Source organism: Marmota marmota, unplaced genomic scaffold (assembly GCF_001458135.2).
Source record: "Marmota marmota marmota unplaced genomic scaffold, marMar, whole genome shotgun sequence".
Taxonomy (NCBI): domain Eukaryota; kingdom Metazoa; phylum Chordata; class Mammalia; order Rodentia; family Sciuridae; genus Marmota; species Marmota marmota.
This window is the reverse complement of record NW_026000241.1, coordinates 23,347,897-23,371,562: the sequence shown is the minus strand read 5'-3', so window position 1 is coordinate 23,371,562 and position 23,666 is coordinate 23,347,897. Positions and strand designations below refer to the sequence as shown.

Here is a 23,666-nt window from a genome sequence, read left to right as displayed (position 1 = left end):
TGCATAATGACTGCCAATCTCATTTTCTTAGTCCTCACACAGTGAAGGGTGCATGAGCTCTTTGGCGTCCTTTTCATAAGGGCCTTGTCTTTATCTGTTCAAGTGGCTATAACATAATGCCATATATTGAATGGCTTTTGAGCAATAGTAATTTCTCTCTTATAGTACTAGAGGCTGAAATGTCTAAGATCAAAGCTGTGGCAAATTGTGTGTCAGATATGAGCCTTCTTCCTCCAAGATAGTGCATCCTATTTGTGTGGAAGGAGCTAACTCTTTGAGAGCTGTTTTATAGGGGAACTTATCTCATTGATAAAGAATCTGCCCTGGAAGACCTAATCATATGATCCTATCACCTTCGGAGTTAGGACTTGAACATGAGAATGGGAGTGGGGTATCAACGGTCAATTAACAAGGAGTTGGTACTTATTCGTAAAAAAAAAAAAATAATGAGAAATCATTGAAGTGATACCTATGACATCTTCAGGTTAGTGTTTTAGAAAAACCTGCCAGAAATAGAAAGAGGGATTGGATATTAGTGACCTAAGAGGTAGATTGGTCAATTTCAAATTGTTTGAGGAATCTAGTTGAGGAATGAGAATATAATGAATGCCACAATTAAGATGGTCTAGACAGAGGGTAGAGAAGTTTCGTTTGAGAATCTTGAAAATTATGAAGGACTAATGGGACATGGTGGCTGAATGGAGTAAGAGAGAATCAAGGATGAGTTTATTTTTTATTTTATTTTATTTTTTTGGTACCAGGGATTGAACTCAGGGTACTTGACCACTGAGCCACATCCCCAGCCCTATTCTGTATTTTATTTAGAGACAGGGTCTCACTGAGTTGCTTAGCGCCTTGCTTTTACTGAGTCTGGCTTTGAAGTCATAATCCTCTTGACTCAGCCTCCTGAGAAGCTGGGATTACAGGCATGCACCACTGTGCCCGACTAAGGATGATTTTAAAATAGTTGGTTTGGGGCTGGGGTTGTGGCTCAGCTGTAGAGTGTTTGCCTAATACGTGAGAGGCCCTGGGTTCGATACTCAGCACCACATAAAAATAAATAAATAAGTAAAATAAAGGGATTGTGTAAAAAAAAGTTGGTTTGTTCAACTAGTGTCATTCATGGGAAATGAGGTGCTGGTGTCATTCATGGGAACTGAGGACAGTGGAAGTAAAGCATGTTAACTTTGTGTCCTCATTTCCCTTATGCATGAAGTGAGAAATAATCCCTCCAATTCTCATCTTGTAGCTATATTATTAAGACCAATTGAGGGAAAGCCTTTCAACATGTTTTTAAAATCATAAAACGATTTTGCAAATTACTTTATGATTAGTTTACATTTTGAAGATTTTAAGATTCAAACAAAATGGAAATTATTAAGAAGTATGTAACTATGGGCAAAAACATGTTTTTTAAAACCTCAAACTAATCTTTTCAGATGGCAAGAAACATGTACATATAATCCAGGTTCTACTTTTCTCTTCCCTTTTTCATCCTGCACCCTGATTTCATAATGCATTATGCCCAAGGAAAAACTTTAGTTCTAAGTCTGGTGGTTCAAATTGAGACCCTTCTGCCTCCTGAGCAAGGTTTATCAGTGACATTGCCACCTACACTCCGGGAACACAATTGCTCACCACCCCACCAGGTGTACACGTATACAGGGAATGAACTTGGAAATCCCTGTTTAAGATCTTGGGTACCACATCATTCATCTCCATATGGAAAGTGGGAATAATTATATCTATTTCATAGGAATGTTGGTAGATGAAATTAATCACACAGGTGACATGTGCAAATGATTATGTACTATATACCTGGAAAAGAGTAGGGACTCAAGAGCACTTTTATTATTTCATTTTCCAGTCTAAATTTCTCTAAAGAGAGATACATCTTGTTCTTAGAAATCTTTTCCTGCACTCCAGCTGTATAGATTTCTCAAGATGCCAATGGAATTTGATCTCTGCATTAAAGAGGTTCCTGTGTCTCCAGACCACCTGGTTTTCCCTACTCAACCCCACCCTGTCTTTATAACTTTCTGTAATACTTGTGGTCTGTCTCACAACATCTAATACTGGAATTTTGAACTATCTGCTGTCATTTTGTTTCTCTAAAATAGACCCAACGTTCCTCAGGTGACTGTATCTAGCACAGTATAGCACACACATCAGAAGACAAAAAACGAATGAGATGACCTGAAAATCAACACATTTTGCCTTCAAAATATTCAACATTTCTTCTTTGGGAGCCTCATTAAAGTTCATACTTCCCAGTCCTTTCTTTGTATATCAAAATCAATTTTCATGTTGTAAAGGAAGAAAGACAGTGAAAAACTGAGTTGGAAGATAAAACATTTCTTAGCTTGAACCTCAAAACTGAGGAGAATGTTGGTTTTAGAACATTTTGATCTCTTGGGTTTATTTTCTTTCTTTCTCTGTCAGCTCAAAAATTGCAATAATAATTGTATTGTTCCCTAAATGTCCTAGTTACAATGAAATCCAAGATGATGTCTTCTAACTAATTTGTAGGAAAAAGTTCATAAAGCATTCTTGCTTTCTTGATAAGAATGCAGATCACCTCGCAGCTGAAGGAAAATCAGGCTCAGGCCTGGAGATCTTGGCCAGACTACAGCTGAAAGTCTTCCACCAAGTGCCTGGAGCAGCATGCAGCCTAAGCACTGAGAGGTTGCTTAAGATGGAAGTGATTTATGTAGCAATTCTTTAATTTCATTTTACAATTCTATTCATGGAAGTTAAAGATTGTATGATTTTGGGGGAAAAAAATCCTCCAACGGGGATCCACTAGATTATGAATTCTTGATACTTTTAATCCGGGCAAATTTAATTAACCTCTTTATCTTTGGTTTTGTATATGTTAAATGGGAATAAAAATATTTCTTACCAAACAAATATAGTTAGGTGTTTGGAAATATAGTTAGCTGTGTGTAGGTATTTGGAGAGCCATGGTAATAAAACAACATTCTATCTCTTAGCTCTTGGAGCCATTGGAAAGGACTTATAAGTGATTTGGAAACTCTTCTAACTTTATTCCAAAGTATAATTTTAAGCACTACTAGCATGTCACAGATTTATTTAACACATTAGTGAGGGAACCAGGAGGATGTTAGAGCTGGTTCAAAGAGAATTTGAAAAAAGTGGATATATATATAGGTTCCAAAAGAAAGACTGCTGGATTGAAGTTGTTGAATTTAGATTACCAAAAAAAAAAAAAAATTGTTCACCTTGTAAGGAAAATAAAAATCATGATTTTTGGCGTTGCCATTTCTCCTGTTTAGACATCATTTGCATGTTTATCAGACAAAATCTAAAGTCAACATATTTTTTCACAGTTTATAAATCCTAAATATGGTAAGTAGCTACACAAAGGTACATTCTCCTACAAAAACAGAAGAATCCCAGGCGAGACCTGTTAGTATACCTATGATATTGAAAATAAGTGTAACCACTATTTTTTAAATATTTTTTCAAGTTTTGGATATATGTTTTAATATTGCCTTCTGTTTTCTGAATTTCCCATCCTGTTTGATGCCTTCCGTTCTTCTTTGTCTTGGTAGGTCTATCTGTCCCTAACTCTTTTCTGTCCACTGTTTATTGCCCAGTTATATCCTCTGGCCTTTCCTTTTTCTGCTTCCTTTTCAGGTCATTATTTGAGTCTCCTTTAGTTCTTATGCTAAAAAACTGACTTACACTAAATTGGCTGTGCACTCTATTAGCTTCCCATTAGTATTAAGAACAGATAGGATTTCTATTCCCTTCCCAGTATCTCTGTGTGGAATAAGGAAAGCAAGTCTCAAGCAGAGTTCTATGCATATTAAATCTAAAGCAAACAGGCACAAGGTGCTATAAACTCAATGAAGTCCTGGGTCTCTCCCTTGGTCTGCTCTAAATTCACCTTGTGAAAGTTTCATTTAAAGCAAATGTGTACTTTCCTCTGTGCCATAAATTTTCAAACCATGTTCCTTTTTTAGCATCAAGTGGTCAACAATCTTCTAAACATGCATCTTAGAATTAATTATGGAGCCATTACTAAGGGTGGCAGGTGTGTTGGATTTTTGTTTATGCTATATTCCTGTCCTAGAACCTTTTTATTTTATTTTTTTGGTACCAGGAATTGAACCCGGGGGATTGGGGGTGGGGTTCTTAACCATTGAACCATATCCTCAGCTCTTTTTTATTTTTATTTTGAGACAGGGTCTCACTAAGTTATTTAGGGCCTTGTTAAGTTTCTGAGGCTGGTTTTAAACTTGCAATCTTTCTGCCTCAGCCTCTCGAGCTGCTAGAATTACAGGTGTGTACCACCTCACACAACCTGTCCTTATACCTTGAATGTCATTGTGTTCTTCAGTGAAGGTCCATATCTAACGTTCATTATACTTACTAACAAGCTACTGATTTCATCAGTAAAAATCAATTTAAATCCAGTATATTGGTTGACAAACATCTGGTATTAATCTAAGAGAGTTAGATGAAGCCCGGCAGATGCCACCTCTGATGTGTGATCTTCTGAATAAATGTCAACTCACCACCTCTGGAATGTCCTGCCAATTAGAGAAACAGTCCTCCCATAGAGGTGCCCCATGCATTTGTATTACACAACTTAGGCTGGAAGTAGTTTAAAAATAAAATACAATCTACACTGCAAGCTGGGATTCATCTGTAACGTCTTCATGAGCTGTCACAACCTGTTGCTCTCTGTAGGAGGCAGAGGTGACGCGGTACAGGGTGGAAGTTCCCTATCTCTAAGCTCTGGAAGCTGGGGTAGTGGCAAAACTTCTTTGGGAATAGAGATCCTAGTCATCTTGGCCATGGAGAATTAAGCAAGGAAAATGCTGGTGCCTCTGGACTTTGCTGTGGAGGGTTGGGGGTGTGGCAAAGAATGAGACCCCACAACCTAACAATTGCCATGGCTGTAGTAACTGAGAAAATATGGGGCAGAAAAGTGAAAGAACTTGAGTTATAAAGAAAAAGAAAATATTTTTACATTGCTAATTTCTTTTGGGTGCTAGTGCCTGTCAGATCTTCCTGGGAAAAACAAAGACCAAAAGCAAGTCTGGTTTAAATTCAGTTGTATTTGTGTCAGGTTTTATATTATGATAAAATCTTAGCCTCTTTACAAGGAGGTTAAATCCCTTGTTGATTCTAAGTGAATTTAGTTTCTCCAGGATGAGCAAGATAAGACAAAAACATGACCCATATTTTTTTTCTCCTCAGAGTTCAAGTTCTTGCTATATAGATATATTTTTTCCTTTTCCTTCTACCATAGGAAGTTTTCTCTCAGACAGAAGTGCAGAAGAGATGCTCTTGCTGCTTTTCTACTCCCCAGTAGAAAGATCCATGGCTTCCTCCAACACAAAAGACCCTGGATTATTTTAGATAAAGAAAGCAGCCTAGAGTGACCAGTAGGCAGTATGCCTGTTATGCCCTGGCTGGAGCCCTTACCTATTTGTAACGATATAATTCCATTTGCTCTTGGAGATACCACTTTATGTTCCCTGTGTCAGACTAACTCAGAAATATGTCCACCAGGCAAGACACTCGCGATCACTCCTCACAGTCTACACTGCACGTAGCCCAGTGGCAGAAGGTAAAATTGAAGAGTTGAAATGAAGGTAACGCAGCAGTGGCTGAAACTCCCAAAATTTGTGGCTATGAAATTTCTGAATCCGTGCATTACTCTGACCCATATGTGAAGACTTACCTTGTAGAATTGAGAACACAGCTGAAGTAGTTCAATAAGTGCTCCAGTTTTAGAATCTTTTTTTTTTTTCTCCCTGTGTGGATGGTAGAGTGTCTATTTTTTGTGTGTTTAACTTTGCCTGTGTTTCATATTACTTTTATTCTACTTTTTTAATCTTTCATTTCCTAAGTTATTTCTAATTTAGTTTTTTATAGACTTTAACATATACCCATGATTTTACTGTCAACATCATGAGCCCCCATGGATATTCCTTCCGGTCTTATAAAATCGTATTTTTGTCAGATTTACTGATTCCATTTCTTTTCAGGGTGAACCAGTATCATGAATATTATGTTCTTTATTCTCATGCATATGTTTATATTCTAATACATACTTTCACATCCATAAATGTTGAATATTTGTATGCAGGATTTTAAATGTCATAACTACCTTATAGTTTTAGTTTGTATAATTTTGCCATAATGTATTTATCCATTAAACGTCTATTTAAGATGTTTCTAGTTCTCCACCCACAATAAACAGTGTTACAAGGAACATTCCTATCCACATTTCTGTGTAAGGGTTCTCTGGAGGATTGGACTAAAATGGAATTGCTAAGTTTTTCATATGAATATCTTCAACTTTACTAGATATAGCCAAATTGCCCTCCAAAGAGAAATGTGGAAATTCTTTATACATTCTAGGTACTAAAATATTGTCAGTTATGTGCACAACAAATATATTTTTCAGTCTGTGACTTGCCTTTTCATTGTATTCATACTGGGTTTTTTTCATGTAATTTTAATATATTCAAAGGTATCAAAATTTCCATTATGTTTTATGCATTTTGAATCTTGTTCTGAAAATCCTTTATCATCTGGTTCTTTGGTGTGAGCCTACTTTATGGATGGCAGTATGTTACATGGGTACTGTCTGGTTTATTTATTTATTTAAAAGAATATTCACAAATTTGCATGTCTTCCTTGTGCAGGGCCACACTCATTTTCTCTGTATCATTCCAAATTTAGTGTCTGTGCTGCAGTGAGCACCTACTTGGTTTAATCATGTTGACCCTGTTGTAAGACTTAGCCCCTTTAGTGACTCTTCCTGCATGAATGTGTTAGTGACCAAGGCAGGTTTGACTGAAGCCTTGCTATATGGCAGAGGAGTTCACATCTTCTGCTCTACATGGGACAAATCGACCCCTCTGGTGAGCTATTTCTGATTTATCTTTTTGTTAAATCTTGACCTGACCAGCACATTCTCCACCAGAATTAGCCCTGCTTTTTCCCCCCCTGTGGAGAACAAAAATAACTCCTGTCTTTATTTCACAAAGAACTCCCCCACCTCTTTTGCTATAAAGCATGGGAAACAATTGACTTATAAATTAACAGGTGGAAAGCATATAAAAGTGTCCTTTCCATCCTGAAAGGTCCTACACTGAACGAAATTCTCATAATCATTCATTCAAATAACATTTATTGAGTACCAACTGAGTTGTGCAAGTTGTGCAAGTCACTGAGTGAACAAACCATATCCCAGATGGAAAAGAGAGAGGATGAGGATCTGGGAAGACTTCTTCAAGGAGGTGATGTTTAATAAGCATGGGAAGGCCAGGCGTGGTGGCGCATGCCTGTGATCCCAGTGGCTTGGGAGGCTGAGGTAGGAGGATTGCGAGTTCAAAGCCAGCCTCAGCTCAGTGAGGCCCTGTTTCTAAATAAAATACAAAATAGGACTGGAGATGTGGTCAGTGAACTCAGCCCCTGAGTTCAATCTCTAGCACCCCCACCCCAAGAAAAGAAGCATGGGAGGAAGAGGCACTAGTCATTTCCAGGTGGGAGGAAATTATTAACAGGAGTTTAATGGACAAATGGAAAACCAAATACAGTGAAAAAGAGCTTAGTACCTGAAAAACCAAAGCATGCCACTTACGGTTAAAAGGAAATAGAAAAGAAAGGATATGGAATATAGATGGAGAGCAGAAGGGATAAGATTATTTAGTCCCTTTTAAGACTTCATAAGAAAGTGTTGGTGACTTGATTAGTGGTTATAAAATATCACATTGGCTGAATGGGAGCTGAATTGGTGATACCCAGGGGTAGAAAGAAACCAGTTAAGAAGCAGTTGTTGGTCTCCAGGATAAATGTGATAATGGCCCAGGTTAGTTTTGTGATGATAGATGTGTAAAGAAATGTATCTTAGAAGAAGGGATGACAGGAAAGAGATATGTTAAAGAGTACAGAAAAAAATAGAAATAAAGATGGTACTCAGTGCTGTGTAATAATGAAGAAAGCCATAAATGAACTTGGTGAAGACTGTGTGGGAGTGGCTCAGGAGGGGACAAGGCTGTTGGTGGCCTGGGCATACTGTAGGCACACCACTTCAGATGCCTATCAGGCACACAAGCTGAGGCACTGAGTAGTCATTTGTATGCAGAGTTCAGAGGAGAGAAATATTTGGGAAATATAAACTCATAGAAAAGGATAATTTGTTTCTGTTTCATGATAAGTAGATAAATATATAGTAGCTGGGTGCGGTAGTGCACGCCTGTAGTCCTAACGGTTCGAGAGTCTGAGGCAGGAGGATTGCAGGGTCAAAGCCAGCCTCAGCAAAAGTGAGGTGCTAAGCAACTCAGTGAGACCCTGTCTCTAAATAAAATACAAAATAGGGCTGGGGATGTGACTCAATGATAATCCCCTGAGTTCAATCCCTGGTTCTCCACCCCACCCACCAGCGAAAAGAGAGAAATATAATGATAAGAAAAGGGATAAAGAAAGACATTGTTTTAGTTATAGCCTAAAATTTAGATTCCCGGGGCTATCAGCCATGGCCTTAAACTTCTGTGCATGAACAGAGATCATAAACAGACTGTATCTCAGTCAAGTCAGAAGATGTCCAAGATAACAATTATCCATTTGGTCCTATTCATAAATCTATTGTCCCTCTAGGGGTATGTAGTTTCTCCGACTTTTCTGAGTTAAGAATTAGAAAGCACTTCAAAGGTAATGAGGTAGACTGTACACTTTAAAGGAAATATTGATCATGTCACGAGAGATTTGTAGAGAGATTTGTATCACAAAATGTATTTGTTGATGAGCAGCAAAACCAACATGTCTGTGTTTGAACAATGTTAACAATCCTAGCCTTTTGTTTAGATTTCTGTTGATAGTCCCAAAGTTGATTTGTTGATTGTTTCTGTATAATTGATAAGGAATTTGGCCCTCTAGTAGATTGTGTTTACTTTTTCTTATTATAGGTAAAATGATGAATGATTGAGACTCATTGCTTTTTTAAACTAATTAATTTTTCCAGCTTTATTGAGACATGTTTGAGGCTCTTTGGTTATATCAGCATGTTGTTATATGGCTGTGTCTTCAACTTATATTTTATGTGTCTCCTTAATGTCTAGTCCACTTATATTTATCTTCAGCTGTAACTTGCAGATAATTCTAGGCTCAGTTTTTTGGTCTTATTGATGACAAGTTATACCTATTAGTCTGATAATATTGGGTTTCAACTTGAACCAGCTGCTCTGGTACCCATGAGAATTACCAGAACTAGGTCATCATTCCTGAATGCAAGAAGCTTATAGTCTGGAAAAGAAATGGGTTTGTAATTACCTACGTGCACTGCAAAACAGAATAGAAAAATGGTTATAATAGATTTAAAACAACAACATGCTATGTCAAATTCAGATAATAATGACATAGGTTCAAAAAATATTCCTAATTAAATGAACAAAACTAGTAAAAGCTTGCAAATAAACAATAACCAAAAAGTAGATCACCAGTAGAACAAAACAATGAGAGACAAATAAACTGAAGGCCCTGAATTTCCCCAAGTCATAGTCAAGAAAAGATTCAAAACTTGGTATTATGGCATGGCATGTCTCTGAAATTGAAGAGTCAGTAATGATGGCTATATTGTTCAGGGTAGGCTAATTATTACATGAAACATCGGTGTTTAATATGCCACAAAGTTCTTTTCTACTCATTTCTCAGTCCCAAATGGTTACCATTGTGAGGTAGCTTCCAGATCTTTCCTCTACTAAGCCCTCAGAGTCCTCTCCATTAAGGAAAACAGTGTAGAAAATCAAAAGGTTTTTATGGAATAGGTTTGGAAGTGGCAGATGTCACCTGGCCAGAAGACTTCAGTGACATGGCCACCCTTAGTGGCAAGAGAGGCTGGAAACTATGGTCTACCTGTGTGTCTGGGAGGAAAGGAAAGACTTTCATAAATACACATGTTCCCTAAAATTCCCATCAGTCATATCCAACATGGAAAAAAGTGAAACAATGGGTTTTCTTCTGTTTTTTTTCTCTCTCTTGAATAGGGTAGTAAACTAGCTAAAAGAGAAATGAACAACTGAAGATAACTTTCCTTTCAGAAGTCTCCAGAGCTTCATTGGAAAGTGGGGGGCACTCAGAATACCTCCCAGGGAATGGGATGCAGCATTCTGTAGTGGGCATAGATGCTGGCTTAAAACAGACCTACCCAAATCAGAAGATGTTAGAGAGCCCGCCTCCCAGTGATGACAGCTACACCTCAGGTCCCTTCTTCCATCTCTTCCAGCCCTTTCATTCAAGCTTACTTGATTCCCTAAAAGAAAAACAAAAGCAAGAACAATCGGCCAGGACTCAGAATGCCCAAGCTTTCCTAGTAGTTTAGAAGACATAATAACTGGGCTCCATGGAAAGGAACTTAGGGGAAGTCATTCCCTGTCCCTGGCATTCTGGGCAAGTAATTCATCATAACCCTGAGATGAAAAAGGAAGCCACAGAGCAGCTGGAATGCATGCCACAGAGCATAAAAACACAAGAAGAAATGACAAAGAACCCAATCTAAAAGAAAACTGTAACTCGGGGGAATAAGAGAAAATTCCATGCATAGGCTTTGTTACAGAAGAATATCATAGGATTGAGAAATCAGTTATGAAAGAGCTGAAAGATGGAATCAGAAGGTAAGAGGGTATAGGTAAAGCTGGAGGGATAATCCCATTGTCAGTCCCCAAGGCACAGAACATAGCCCAAGACACATAGCAGTTCCAATGGGGCCAACAGACAAGAATCATCACACTAACAAGAGCTGATCACAAAGACTCTGTTTCCTAAAACGTAAGGACAAGAAAGCCTGGTTGCTGGAGCAGAACTAAGGACTGGCAAGTCCAGAGAATTCTCCTTGTTTCTTACCTCTGCTGTTGTGTTGTAGACCCCCCTCCCCCTTCTCTGCAGACTCTCCACAAGTTCTCTGTTGACATTGAAGACTATGGTCATATGTAATATTTCCAACAACAAATAGATTCATGAACTGGCTCTCAATAACAATTCAAAACTCGCATAAGAACAGTCGGGTTCATCCAGCTTTGGTTATGTCCCATCATCTCAGTCCAGCCAGCTATAGAAAAGGAATAAAGTTAGATATTACTGGGAAAAAAACAAACAACTAGCTGTCAGACTCCAGGCCATATACTATACTGCCACAGTCTGGCTGGGCACAATCAGGAGCCACTTGTCAAAAGAAACTAACTTTATTTTTAGAACCACACACGCCAAACAAAACAGCCCCTCAGGAAAAACCCTCAGAGCCCCAACTGCCACCACCGGCTTCCCACAAGCCTCTCTCTCCAACACAAGTCTCTCTCCACCTCCCACAATCCTTCTGGTCTTGAGGCCAATTGGCTGGGTCATGTGGGCGGAGCCAAAAAAGTCCCCCAATGAGCAGCTCCGTGGTCTGAAAGGGCAGGGAAACAGCCCAATGAGCATCACCGCAGAGGAGCCAATCAGCTAGATGTTGCTGGGGCCGCGGTGAGCCAATCATCAGCCGGCAGCTGGAAGTTTGCTGGGGCCCCTTAGGCTGTGGCTCTCAACACTATACATGGGTGTTCATAAACCTTCAAAAAGGAGAGAGTGCTGATATCACACTTCTAAATGGATATTTAAACCAAACCTCAGAGAATTTAAGTTACTTACTCAGTGTCACATAGACTGGTGTTTCAGAGCTAGGTTTCAAATCCACCATCTACCTTTAGGCTACATTACCAGTATTCACAGAAACTAGCTACCAAGGAAGTAAGGATGAAGATCTATGGCTTGTACAGATCCTTTATGTTCCTAAGATTTATTTTTTAATTATTATTACTATTTTTTTTAGTTGTCGATGGACCTTTATTTATATGCGGTGCTGAGAATCGAACCCCGTGCCTCACACATGCTAGGCAAGTGCTCTACCACTGAGCCACAAACCCAGCCCAGGGTAGAGTAAAACCATAAATATTGGGTCACAGGGGATACTGCCCAGTCGTTTTCCTGAAAAGTTACTCTAATTGATGTCCCAGGAGAAATGTATGAAAGCACTTCTCTCATCACATTTTTCCCAACATTGAGTATTTAAATTTTATTTCATTTTGCCAACTGAGTAGGGAAGTAGATTAGGAAGAATTCTGAGTGGTGCAATTAGGGAAATGTCCACAGAGGAAGTGGTATAGATGCTGGCCCCATGAGTGCACAGAGAAAGCAAAGCATAAAGGTCTGGAACATCACAGCCTATTTGGAGGAATCAGGGCCCCTGGCCTGGCTTGAAAATAGTATAAGAAATTATTCTAGTGAGCCACGAAAATCAGAATGAAATATAGTGCTCTTGTTAAAAACAGCTTAGAGATGAGAGGTGATGATATTCTACAAGAAAGTAGCCCCTGAAAAATCTTGGTGTGAGATATTTGCCTATGTCATATATGCATATGTACATATGCACACATATATATGTATACACACACACACACACACACACACACGCTTTTTTCTTTTATCACCACCACATCTCCCCTCCATTCGATCGTTTTCAAATAAGTAACTATTTTGTTTAGAAACTGCTGATGGGGCTCACATAGGACTGCTTGTATTAGGGTAAAATGAATTCACTAATGGGGTGACAGGTGTGAGGGTTTTCAGCTTTGAAATGCTTCCACCAGCGACATTTGCATTCTACAAGAAGTCTATGCTAATATAACATTCACACTCACAGAGTTTAAATTGCAAATTCTGAAAAGCTTGAAGTCAGTAAATAATATTTGGGGGGAGAAGGGTGGTAGTGCCCAGACAATATCAGTGTGGAAGGGGAGTGGAAGGCATTATTTGCCAGGTGTTCCTGGAGCTGAGGTCAGGCCCAACAACTTCCATTTGTAAGAAAAAAAAAAAAAGAAAGAAAAAGAAAAAGAAAAAAGAAAAAAAAAATCCAGGTGCTGTCTATCCCAGAGACTGCACTCTGAAAAACCATTGTTCCAAGAAAACCCTAGGAGTGCACTTGCTTGCCAAAGTGGGTGGGAGAGGCTAACTGAATAATAACTAAAGATTCTGCTTGGTGAAGTTGAGACTGGTCAATGTTTCTCCATGCTTTAAAAGGTTGCTTTATTTCTTGGAAGAACAGAAGGGCAGAGAGTAGGGGCAAATATTTCCCTCACCTTCCGGGGACCAACCCTGGCTCCCAACTCCTTTCTGTTCTGAGCTGGCAGTTTGGAAGGAGAGAAATCCCAAGTCTCCAGGCTGCTGCAGCCACTGCTGAGAGCAGCATCTTAAGCCAGTTTTCCCTGGCGGCTTTGGAGCCAGCCAGCCGATCACCCTCAGTGATGATGTCAGCACTCTGCTCCATCACACCTGGCTGGAGGAATCAGATAAGCTCCCTGGGAAGAGGCCTGAGGAATGAGGAATGAACACAGCCTTGACAGGTGAACCAAAGACCCTTTTGTTTTCTGGGCTGGGGCTGGCTGCCAGGTTGTGGGTTTTTGTCAATCAGCTGGTTACAACACTTTTCTGCTTCTCTATTTTTCTGAATTAAAAAAAAAGAAGAAGAAGAAGAAGAAGAAAGAAAGAAAGAAAGTGTTAGTGATTTGCAAAGCTGCTCCAGAGCCCATGAGGTTTTCATGTGAGACCAAGAGTCAGGTAGGATGGGGACACCATCTTCCTACTTTGGCTGGAAGACACTCCAAGAGTGAAACTAATTAGCAGCAGCCAAAGAGGCTATGTAGGTAGAAAGATGCACACCTTGGTGGTGAGTGAGGCTTCCTGGGATCTTTTGGCAAAAATCCTGAACAGTTCTTTTCCAGGTGCAGTGTAGACTGATATGTCGCTGATAATGGGCGTGGCAGCCACTTTATGCTCAGTCCTTCCAGGCAGGGGACTTACCTGGATTTCTTGTCCTGTTTGAGGCTCTCCTAGTTGGGACACCAATGAGTTTTGTGCTTACCATGATTGCTGCTCTGAACACATGGTGGAACTCACAGCAATGTTTTTGGGAGTTAGAACCTTTAATGTTCTTTGTGCCTAGAGAAGTTTGAGTCAATCCTATTCATTTTCCATCAATCAAGGGACAGTGATCTAACCTTGGCATCTGGCTTCTTTCTTACCTTGTGATTGCTGGGTGTGAGGGGATGATGGGCAGTGTATACTCTCTGGATATGATTTATTCACTGATCAAATTTTTTTAAAGGGTGACATTTTACACACACACACACACATACTTACACACACAATTCTATTTATAATTACAATTGTTGGCAGCTCTGAGAATGGTCTTGAGAATTTTCTCCATGTGGGCTGGGGTTGTAGCTCAGTGGTAGAGCGCTTGCCTAGAGTGAGGTACTAGGTTCAATTCTCAGCATTGCATACAAATAAGTAAATAAATAAAGGTCCACTGACAACTAAAAATATATTTTTTTTAAAAAAAGAAACATTTTTCCAAGTGAGAAGGGATAGGAAGGAAAGACATATGCTCTTTCTGTGGTACAAGACTGAGAAATGTTCCCAGGGACTCACTCTGATCATACCTGGACAAGCAGCTGGGGATAGGGTCTGCTTTCTCCCCATAGGAGGGGTCTGCCTCAAGCTCAGCTTCTCACAGGACTCATGGCTTCCTCTACTGTCAGGAGGACTACAACTTTCATGGACCCAAGGCTACCAGGTGCTGGACAGAAGGTGCTCCCAGATACCTACTGTAAATACCTGGCACCCAAATCTATACTGACTTGGACCAAAATGGTCTGATCACTGCCCCATGGACAGAATTGCTCCCATGCTTGTCTATAACTAGGTTTCTCACTCTAAACACTATTGATATTTGGGGCCGGATTCTTTTTTCTTGGCAGTGGGCTTTCCTGGTCAATGTAGAATATTTAGCAGTTTCTTGGTCTCGGCCCACCAAATGTCAGTAGCAACCCTCATACCCAGATATGACAAGGAAAAATACTTCCAGATATCACCATGGGTCCTCTGGGATTAAAGATGCCTGGCCCTGAAAACCACTGATTTTTAAGGAGATGCAGCAGGGTTTAGAATTCTCTACAGGATCAAAAATCCATTCCTGCATGGAATTTCTAGGACCCAGCTACCTCTTCATAAGGCCAGTAAAAGGATGGTATTTGTACCTTTTCTTCTGAAACTGACCCATATCTTAATTTGGGTTTTTCCAAAAGTAGGGTGCTCAGGTAATTTATTTAGGAGGACAAGAAAGCACACACACACACACACACACAAAAAAATGAGGAAAGTGAGACTGGAAATAGAGGGAAGTTAATACAATATATGCAAATAAGTAGATTACTGGTATGGATAAGTGATACTGTATGTCTTTGAGAAAAGGGCAGAAGGCACTTCAGAAGTAACCCTCCAAAGAATGGAGAATTGAGCATTTATCTACCTATCCATTGGTATAGACTGCCCCTAAGGATGTCAATCTCCTGTACTTCCTTCTTGTAGTGCTTACTACCTAGCAAGCTTAGGTTGTGCAGTGAGAATACGCTGAAGCAGGGTTCAGAGAAATGAGAGGAAGCTCTTAGGATGCTAGAAACTGTTGCAGCCAGAGAAGCCAGGTATACTGAGAAGTTCAATACGTTGCAACCTCAGCAGCAGCATCAGTATTTTTTTTCTTTGTCTCTTCTGTATTCAATTAAAAATCTGTTCCTCAGTCTATAGCATGTGATATTGAAGAATTTGTCCCAAACCCTGTCATGACAACTAGGACCCCTTCCAAAGGATTGAACTTGAAGGATACTCTGTGATTGCCATTCTGTGGTCTAAGGAGATAGTTTCCTGGATCTTTAGACTCTCATTTAAGATACTGAAACTACAAATTGAAGAGAAAATAAACAGTGCTTTCTGAAAATATTGGAGTATCTGAAGGTTTGCTTTGCAGGTGGCCTTGAAAGTGTTAAAATGAACTGTTTATCCCATTCCTGTGTTATCTGTCTTTACGAGGGGTTTGTGATTTATCAGGGACATGCATGTGTTAAAAGTCTGTGGAATGTCCCTGGACTTAATATGCAGGCAGCATGTTTGTGAGATACTCTGAATTCCAACAAGCCTGATGAAAGATGGGAGTTAGAGTTATTGCTGTCTTTTGTGAATAAGGAAATTGAGATGCAATGTGGAGGGTCTACAGGGATTTCAATGACCTTAGCTGGTTTTGTGAGAGTCCACAATAGCCCAGGATTATTGCTGTTGCTTATGGGCGGACAGGTTTGAATGCCAACCTGAGGGGTTTGGATTAAGTATGACAAGCCACAGGAAGCTCTGAGCTTTGCCTAGGAAGGAAGTGACATGATAGAAATGGTGATGGAGAGCTTCATTCTCCCTGTGGTTGGAAGACAATTATTCTAGGAACTGCTTGGCCACTGGGAGGGTTGGAAGGAGGAGAGACTGGAGTGGCAGAAGCCAGCCAAGAAACTGTTATACAAGGAGAAGGAGAAGATGGTGAAGATTGTAGAGTCAAATCTGAACCCAGATAAGAATTTCAATCTTTCTAGTTCTAAAAATAGTGAGGCAATACCAGACTATCCTGACATTAATGTAGAAAGTATTCTCTGAGAAGTCTCCCTGTAAGTCATGGATTTATCTAATGTGGTAGCTGGAAGGATCTAATGTGATCTACTTCAGGGGTGGTTAATTTGGATGTCTATAGAGGCCAGACAGGAAGTTATGTGTGCAAAGCAGGTGTGGTTTTAATGCACATCCCTGCATTCCTTGGATGGGGATATTGGACACTGGCCAGTGGTGGAAACAGCTCATGAGGGCCAAATGTTAAATTTTTGAGAAAATTTTAAATTGTTTGACATCATGGTAGCAATTAGAAACTATGGCAAGAGTATTTATGCCATTGAAATTAGCCAGTGCTACAGATCAGGGCTCTCTTATTTCCCAAGAACTGTTTGTTAAACATTTGCTCATGGGGCATTGCTGGCACAGTGACAAATGAGTGCATACATAGCCAGGTCGCAGTGACAGAGCTACTCAGCTTCTACCTTATGGCCTGATGGGAATGTGGGTTCATTGTCTCCAGATCTTCAAATGTTTCAAGAGTCAAATACCTTCATTTTACACATGATGTCATACAGGCCTAGGTGCAAGGGTGGTATTTTTGAGTGAAAGTGTGGAGGACCAAGGGCAGAGAAACCAAGGAAACAAGTACCTCCATCAAACAGTATATTATTAAAACATCTGTCTGTTCTCTGCTCATTGCCATAAGAGAATTAAACAAATAGAGCTCTACAATATGGTAAAAACCAAAAGAGATCAAGGCATCCTTCAGCCTGAGTATAGCAACTGCCACATAGCTGGAAGAAATATTTCCTACTTCTACTATTCAGTTACTTTGAGAAACAAGTGTAAGTATAAATCTAAGAGCAAATCTAAGCAAAATTAGACACTGCAAGAGTCCTCTCTTGGGTGGTTCATCATAATTCTTGAGTTCCCTCAATATCCATGGAAACAAACAGGCACTTTCTGTGATCCTTTTAATTTAAACCTTGGGAGATGATTTTGCACAAATGACATACATATCTCATGCTTACAATGCTTCAATACCATGTCAAAAGCTTATGATCTCTTCCATCCCATTTTCTCTTTTAATATTCAGGACTTCTTGTCATTCTAGGCAATTCACCGACATTTGGGAAAGGATCCTAAATTTGGCTAATTTCATAAGAAAGGATCTAAAGTCTACTTTAGCAGATACATATATTCTGAACATAAAAAAAAAAATTAGAAAGGCTCTCCTAATTGAGTGTCATGTGTGTGCAAGGTACTGGAGAGAAATGACAATTAAGTTAAAAGCTACTTTTGCATCATAAATCTACATTCCTTGAAAAAGATGACTTATTTTAAATTAATTGCAAAAACTTTGTATGATATGGAATTTTGACTTCCTTTACACAGAGAATAGTATGACTAAGTATTTAAATTCTTTCTCTTTACCTGGAAATTTTAATTAAGGTTTTGTGTTTTTTAACCTTGTCAGATCATTGTTCTGTCTTGGTCTTAAAATAAGTTTTATGGCCTTCTTGACCTTCATTTTCCTTAGAAATAGAAACAGGCCCAAGTGAAAGTAGAAAAGCTCTGTACATTTAAAAATACTGCAGACTTACTGGTGACTTGGGATTGCACTGTTCTTTAGTTTTCTCTTGGAAGTGTTTGCTAGCTCATTAACCACTGCTCATGCACTCTTTAATTGCTCTTTATTTATATACCATTATAAGTTCTGTTCCTTCCAAAATCAGTTTAACCCAAAGGCCATCAGAAAGAAAGTTATTTTATTGACAAGAAACAGTGACCACAGTCATCCTATTCGAGATCAGAGGAAGTCAAGCCTTAAGCCAAAGCTACAAGCTGCTCTCCACTGGTCTCCCCATTTCCTCCTTTCACATGGAAGGAATGTACTTCTCAGCCCTGTGTGACAAGTCGAGGCTCTAGGATAGGTTCTAAATCACTGCATTGGATCACAAGTGGTTTGTGTGACTAGCAACATTCTGACTTATAGCTGATATATCAGTTGGAACTCTGAGTGATTGACTTTGACAAGTGAGTGCCACCACCTGTTCCTTTCTAGTCACTCATTTAGAAGTGTAGCCTAAGTATGAAATAAACTGTTTTTATTTCAAGCCATTTGAGATTTGGGGGCTATGTGTTATAGCAGCATACCCTATTCTGCCCTGAGTGACATAGGAGGCCTGTGATTCTGACAGAAATGATCCAAGTGCAAGGATGTACCTTTATCCCTGGGTGCTGTGCTGTTTTTCAGGTCATCTGGGGGTTGGGGTGTAAGAGCTCAGAAAGATTCTCAATCATGCAGAATACTATGGAGGACCAGTTTTGGTGGCCAGCTCTCAAGATACTATCAATACAATGACCACAACTGCTTTTTTCTCTTTCAGTTTTCTCAGGTCAACATTTTAGGGATTAGAAGAAACCATACTGTGTTTGGGTAGAGTAAGGTTTTCAAGGTAGAACTGCCAATACAAAGGCCCAGAGTTGAGAAGGAGCTTGATATGTTAACCTGCAGCTGATGACCCGCTGATGTGGGCAACAGGAGAATTCTGTTCATATTGTATGTTCCAGAGCTTCTCCCCATCTCTAATCAGCCCCTTTCTCTTTTCTACCATGCCTTCCTCACTCTATTACATATTTGTTTCCTCAACAACCCAAACATAACCAGGTCCTTGTCTCAGACTCTATTTCTATAGAACTCAATAGAAGACTGTACTGGATAAGAAAGAGTCCAAAGGGCAGAATATGTGGTGAACCACTGGGTGCTGTTGATTCTTCTTGAAATTTCCTTATACCAGGGTAATACCTTCTTTTATATCATGCAACAGAGCAATTTGTCTGACTTCAACTTATTTAATTTTGAGAAGTTAAGGAGCACTGATGTGGAATTGAAGATCTTAATATCAGACCCCTGCTTTACAGTAACAAGTTTAATCATCTTATGCAAGTCCCTAATTGTCTTGAGCTTCCTTTTTCTCTCAACAAGATGGGACTATATTTATTGGTGGTGGAAGGATAAATACAGAATTGCCAATTTCTACCCAGGACAATTGGTAATATAGGTCTACACCAAGATGTACACAAGTGCTCATAGTGGCATTATTCATAACAAATATGGAGCCAACCCAAATATCCACCAACCATTCATCAATCAAAGGTAAGAACTACTGATACATACTACAACATGAACCTCAAAAACATCATGTTATGTGAAAGAAGATAAGCACAGAAAATTAAGTAGTATGTGATTCCATTTATAGGAAATTCTCAGTTTAGAGGTTGTCTAGGTCTTGTGGAGGTTCTGTGGTCAACTATAAATTGACATGGGGGAACTTTTGGGGGTGCTTCAAATGTCATAAACATAGTTGTAGATATGGTTGTATAACCACAAATTTAGTAAACCTCATTTTAATGGTATATTTATAATAGCTGAATTTTATGGTGTGCATGCTATACCAGTAAAGCTGCCAAAATAGAACTTCATTGCTTTGTCCTCCCTTTATATACATATGTGTGATATAGATTATATACTATATAATGTTATATATACATATACATATATATGTGTGTATATATACATATAATTAGATATGTGGATTTATTCCTAATAAATAAAAATATAGTAAAACATCAGGGTGTGGGTACTATCATAGTTACTTCCTGAGATTGCTCTAAGGGGTACATGAAATAAGTATGTGGTATTCAAATTATGATAATTCTTCTGGCTGTTGTTATTTCTGTTGTAGTTGAGCCAGCTTTTCCCCCACTTAGTTTTAAGAGCAAAACTTCTTTTTCTTGGAAGTGCTGATAACCAGGATGCTTTGGGATCTGCTATATGAGACATTTTGTCCATTGGTGTGGACCTATATTACCAATTGTCCTGGGTAGAAATTGACAATTCTGTTTTTATCTTTTTACCACCAATAAATATAGTCCCATCTTGTTGAGAGGTAAGGGAAGCTCAATACAATAAATGTTTTAACATTTATTTAGTCATTTCTTGTAACTTAATTAAGGTATATTTGATTCCTCATGTAAACATAAGCTGCAAAACATGGTGACTTCTCAGCATTCCAGATGCAGTAAAATATTAACCTGTGGTTCGAGCAAGGACACAATTCTGCAACAGGCATTACATTCTGATCCAATTCATATTATTTTTGAGAAATTGAATATAGTATGTTGGGCCAAGTATCTCTGAAAAACCAATACATATTTTCCCTCTCTATCTTGGTGACATTAGACACACTGAAAATTCTACCTAGATGACCTTGTATTTTTTGAAAGGCAAATACACCTGCTGGTGCGTTGTTTTGGGCTTAGCCAGAAATTATTGTTAATTTTGTGCCCCCCCCCCTCCAAAAGCAGATTACTAAAATACATTAGCTTTGGGGGCATATGCAGTATGGACCAATTTGGACCAATTTAAGCTTCAGAGCAAGATTACACCCAAACAGAAGTGCTTGTAGAAATGAATTGACAACTCCAGTAGTTTTAAATCAATGCATGCTGGGCAATCAGACTCCCTTATCGCTCCCCAAAATGACCTGCTTACAGGAAATTGAAGCACTGTTATAGTTGAGATAGCTGTGCAATCCCCATGCTCAAAGTGGTGATCACCTTCAAATTTAAGCACTTAATTTAAGAGCTCCAATAATTTTAAATTGCTATGTGCCGCAAAGAGTGACAGACGGTTACCAGAGTGCGCCAGTATTTTTAAAACACTTCACTGTTCCGTTTAATATATTTCTGTGGAAAGGTTCACAGCAAGTTGAAGCAAATTTCCAAATTAACATTGAAAAATGAAAAGAGACATAGCAACAAACTTCAGATTGGTTTTCTTTTTCCTTTTCCTTTTTTTTCCCCCTCCCTAGCCAAAAGAACGGAGTAAGCCTAGTCACTCATCTTTCCTTTGTATTTGAAAAGCCTTGGGGATTTGTCAGGAGCTAAAAATAAGTCTGCCTTTTAAAGTATGGAACCCCCTGGCGAAGCCACACTTGGCAGTAGAATAGCTCTGCAGAGAGAACCAGCAAGAATGGCCCAGGGAGCTAAAGGGAGCCAGGCAGCTTGCATTAATAGTGGCTCTGAAAAATCCCTGCTAGAGTTTTGAAGCTCCAGGGAGGCACCTGGAATCTGGCCTGTGGAGTGAAATTTAGAGGGTGCGATTTGGAAGCCTCACACAACCAGAGGCTGTGTCTGGAAGCGCCTCTGTGTCCTGATACCTTTCTTTGCTCTTTTGCCCTGAATTTCTGTGTAAACCCAGTGCCTTGCTCAAACACCTGCCAAGTCCCTGGCCTCACCCTGTCACTTTGCCTAGGCCAGGCCAAACCCCTGAGGCTCTGCTCACTATGCCTCACTCTTCTCTCTTCCTCTTCTGGCCTCTCACTCCCCTTTTCTTTCCTTTATGGGTAAATTGCTAGTCAGGACTCCACATTGGTCCCTGATCCTTACCTCCACTCTCCAAATTTATCTCTATTGATTTTATCTGCACAATGTTCCTTTACTTGCTAACAGGGTCTATTTTCCCCCCTTGCAATTGGATATGTAGTCTATAACCTCTTTTAACCTCTTCATTGACAACAAGTTTTTTTTTTAAAAAATTATTTTTGTATACTTTAAACCATAAACTCTGTTTTAGGTATACAGGTTTTTTTTTTTGTTTGTTTTAATATTACATCCAAGTAATCATCACTGCAATCAAGATAAAGAATATGTGTCATCCCCCGCCCTTCAATTTTCCTTCATGCCCATTTGTGGAAGCCATTGCTCTGTTTTGCGCCACTGCCAATTTTTGTGCTTGATTCTTCACTAATGAAATGACCATGACAATAACCTACAGTTTATAGGCTGTTCTGAGATTTGAGTGGGGACCTAATGTTTCCTAACAACACTGAGGGCAAAGGAAAGAGCCTGCCCCAGGGATGGGGGAGAACTTTCTATGGGCCTTCGTTTCTTTGGAAAATTTGTGTTTAAGTTAAAATTATTTTCTTTTACTTCTTTTATAAATTCACATTTATAATCACTTAATAGTTACACTTTAAATTCCTTATCATCCAGTAAAAATAATGTTCATTGAGATGTGCCGCATTTACTGTGTGGTTTCTTGTGTATCCAGACAGATCAAGGCTCTCCCCAGAGTGAGGAACTAACTAGGAGTTACCTTGGTTTAGGGAAGTTATCTAAAATGTTTCTCCCAGCAAATCATGCCACAGAGCTGCCACTCAGGATCCACAAGTTCTTATAAATTTCAATCACCAACAAAGGTTGGTCTATCAACGTGGGGCTTCCTGAAATAGTACTTAGGGAGGAATTTAGGCTTGAACAGACTTTGATTTGGCGATATGGAGCTTTAGAAGGAAGGTGATTCATTTGCCAGCCTTATATGCATAGGGGCTAGGTCTACGTGTGGAATTCTTAACTTTGCATTTATGAGGTTTATTCACTAATTATTATAATTTGACCACATTCATTGAACTTGTATGTGTCAGGAGCTTTTCTAGGTGTACACTTGTTTTGTGCATTTAGCTTACCATAGGATTTTGCAAAGTAGAAACAAGTATCTTCATTTTGTTGATTGAAGAAACTGCCTCACCCCCCAACCAGAGTATTTAGCCAAGCTACTTAAACTTGTATAGAGTCCCATAGTGAGTAGGTGGTGAACTCTGGATTCATAGTCACATTAGACCCTAAATGTATCCATCTATAACATCTCCGTATTAAAAAAAAAAACAAAATTGGTACCCAAATAAAAGGTGAAAGTTCAATGTACTATTATCATCTCAGGCTTCGTATGACTTTACATTGTGAAATGACGTGCTTTAGCAAGAAATTTCCAGTGATGGGGTTGTGTCTGTGAGTGTGTGTGTGTGTGTGTGTGTGTGTGTTTAATCTCTCCTCTTTTTCATCATCCCCACTCTAACCTAGTTCAGACCTGGAAAGGATGGAAAGTCAGATCTCTGGAAGGGATAAATAACTTTGATCTTCTATGAGAAAAGGATCCCAGAAAGAAAATTGGCAAATGATGAACCATGTGGCTGTGATAGAGGTCATCAGACACAATGGGCTGCCTGGACCTTGTGATATTGGTTGGAAAGGGTCATGGATTTCAGTTAAAGAGAGAGAGAGAGAGAGAGAGAGAGAGAGAGAGAGAGAGAGAGAGA

General features: G+C 39.3%; 1 protein-coding gene and 1 non-coding gene across 7 annotated transcripts in view; one reads left to right on the top strand and one right to left on the bottom strand.

The window, feature by feature from the left end:
* The window catches only part of Rbms3 (RNA binding motif single stranded interacting protein 3), a 1,302,406-nt gene that overhangs the window by 220,501 nt on the left and 1,058,239 nt on the right, over positions 1-23,666 (top strand). The window lies entirely within an intron of this gene.
* On the bottom strand, positions 6,645-6,747 carry LOC125613845. Its single transcript, XR_007344442.1, has one exon. It is a non-coding gene; the product is annotated as a U6 spliceosomal RNA (small nuclear RNA).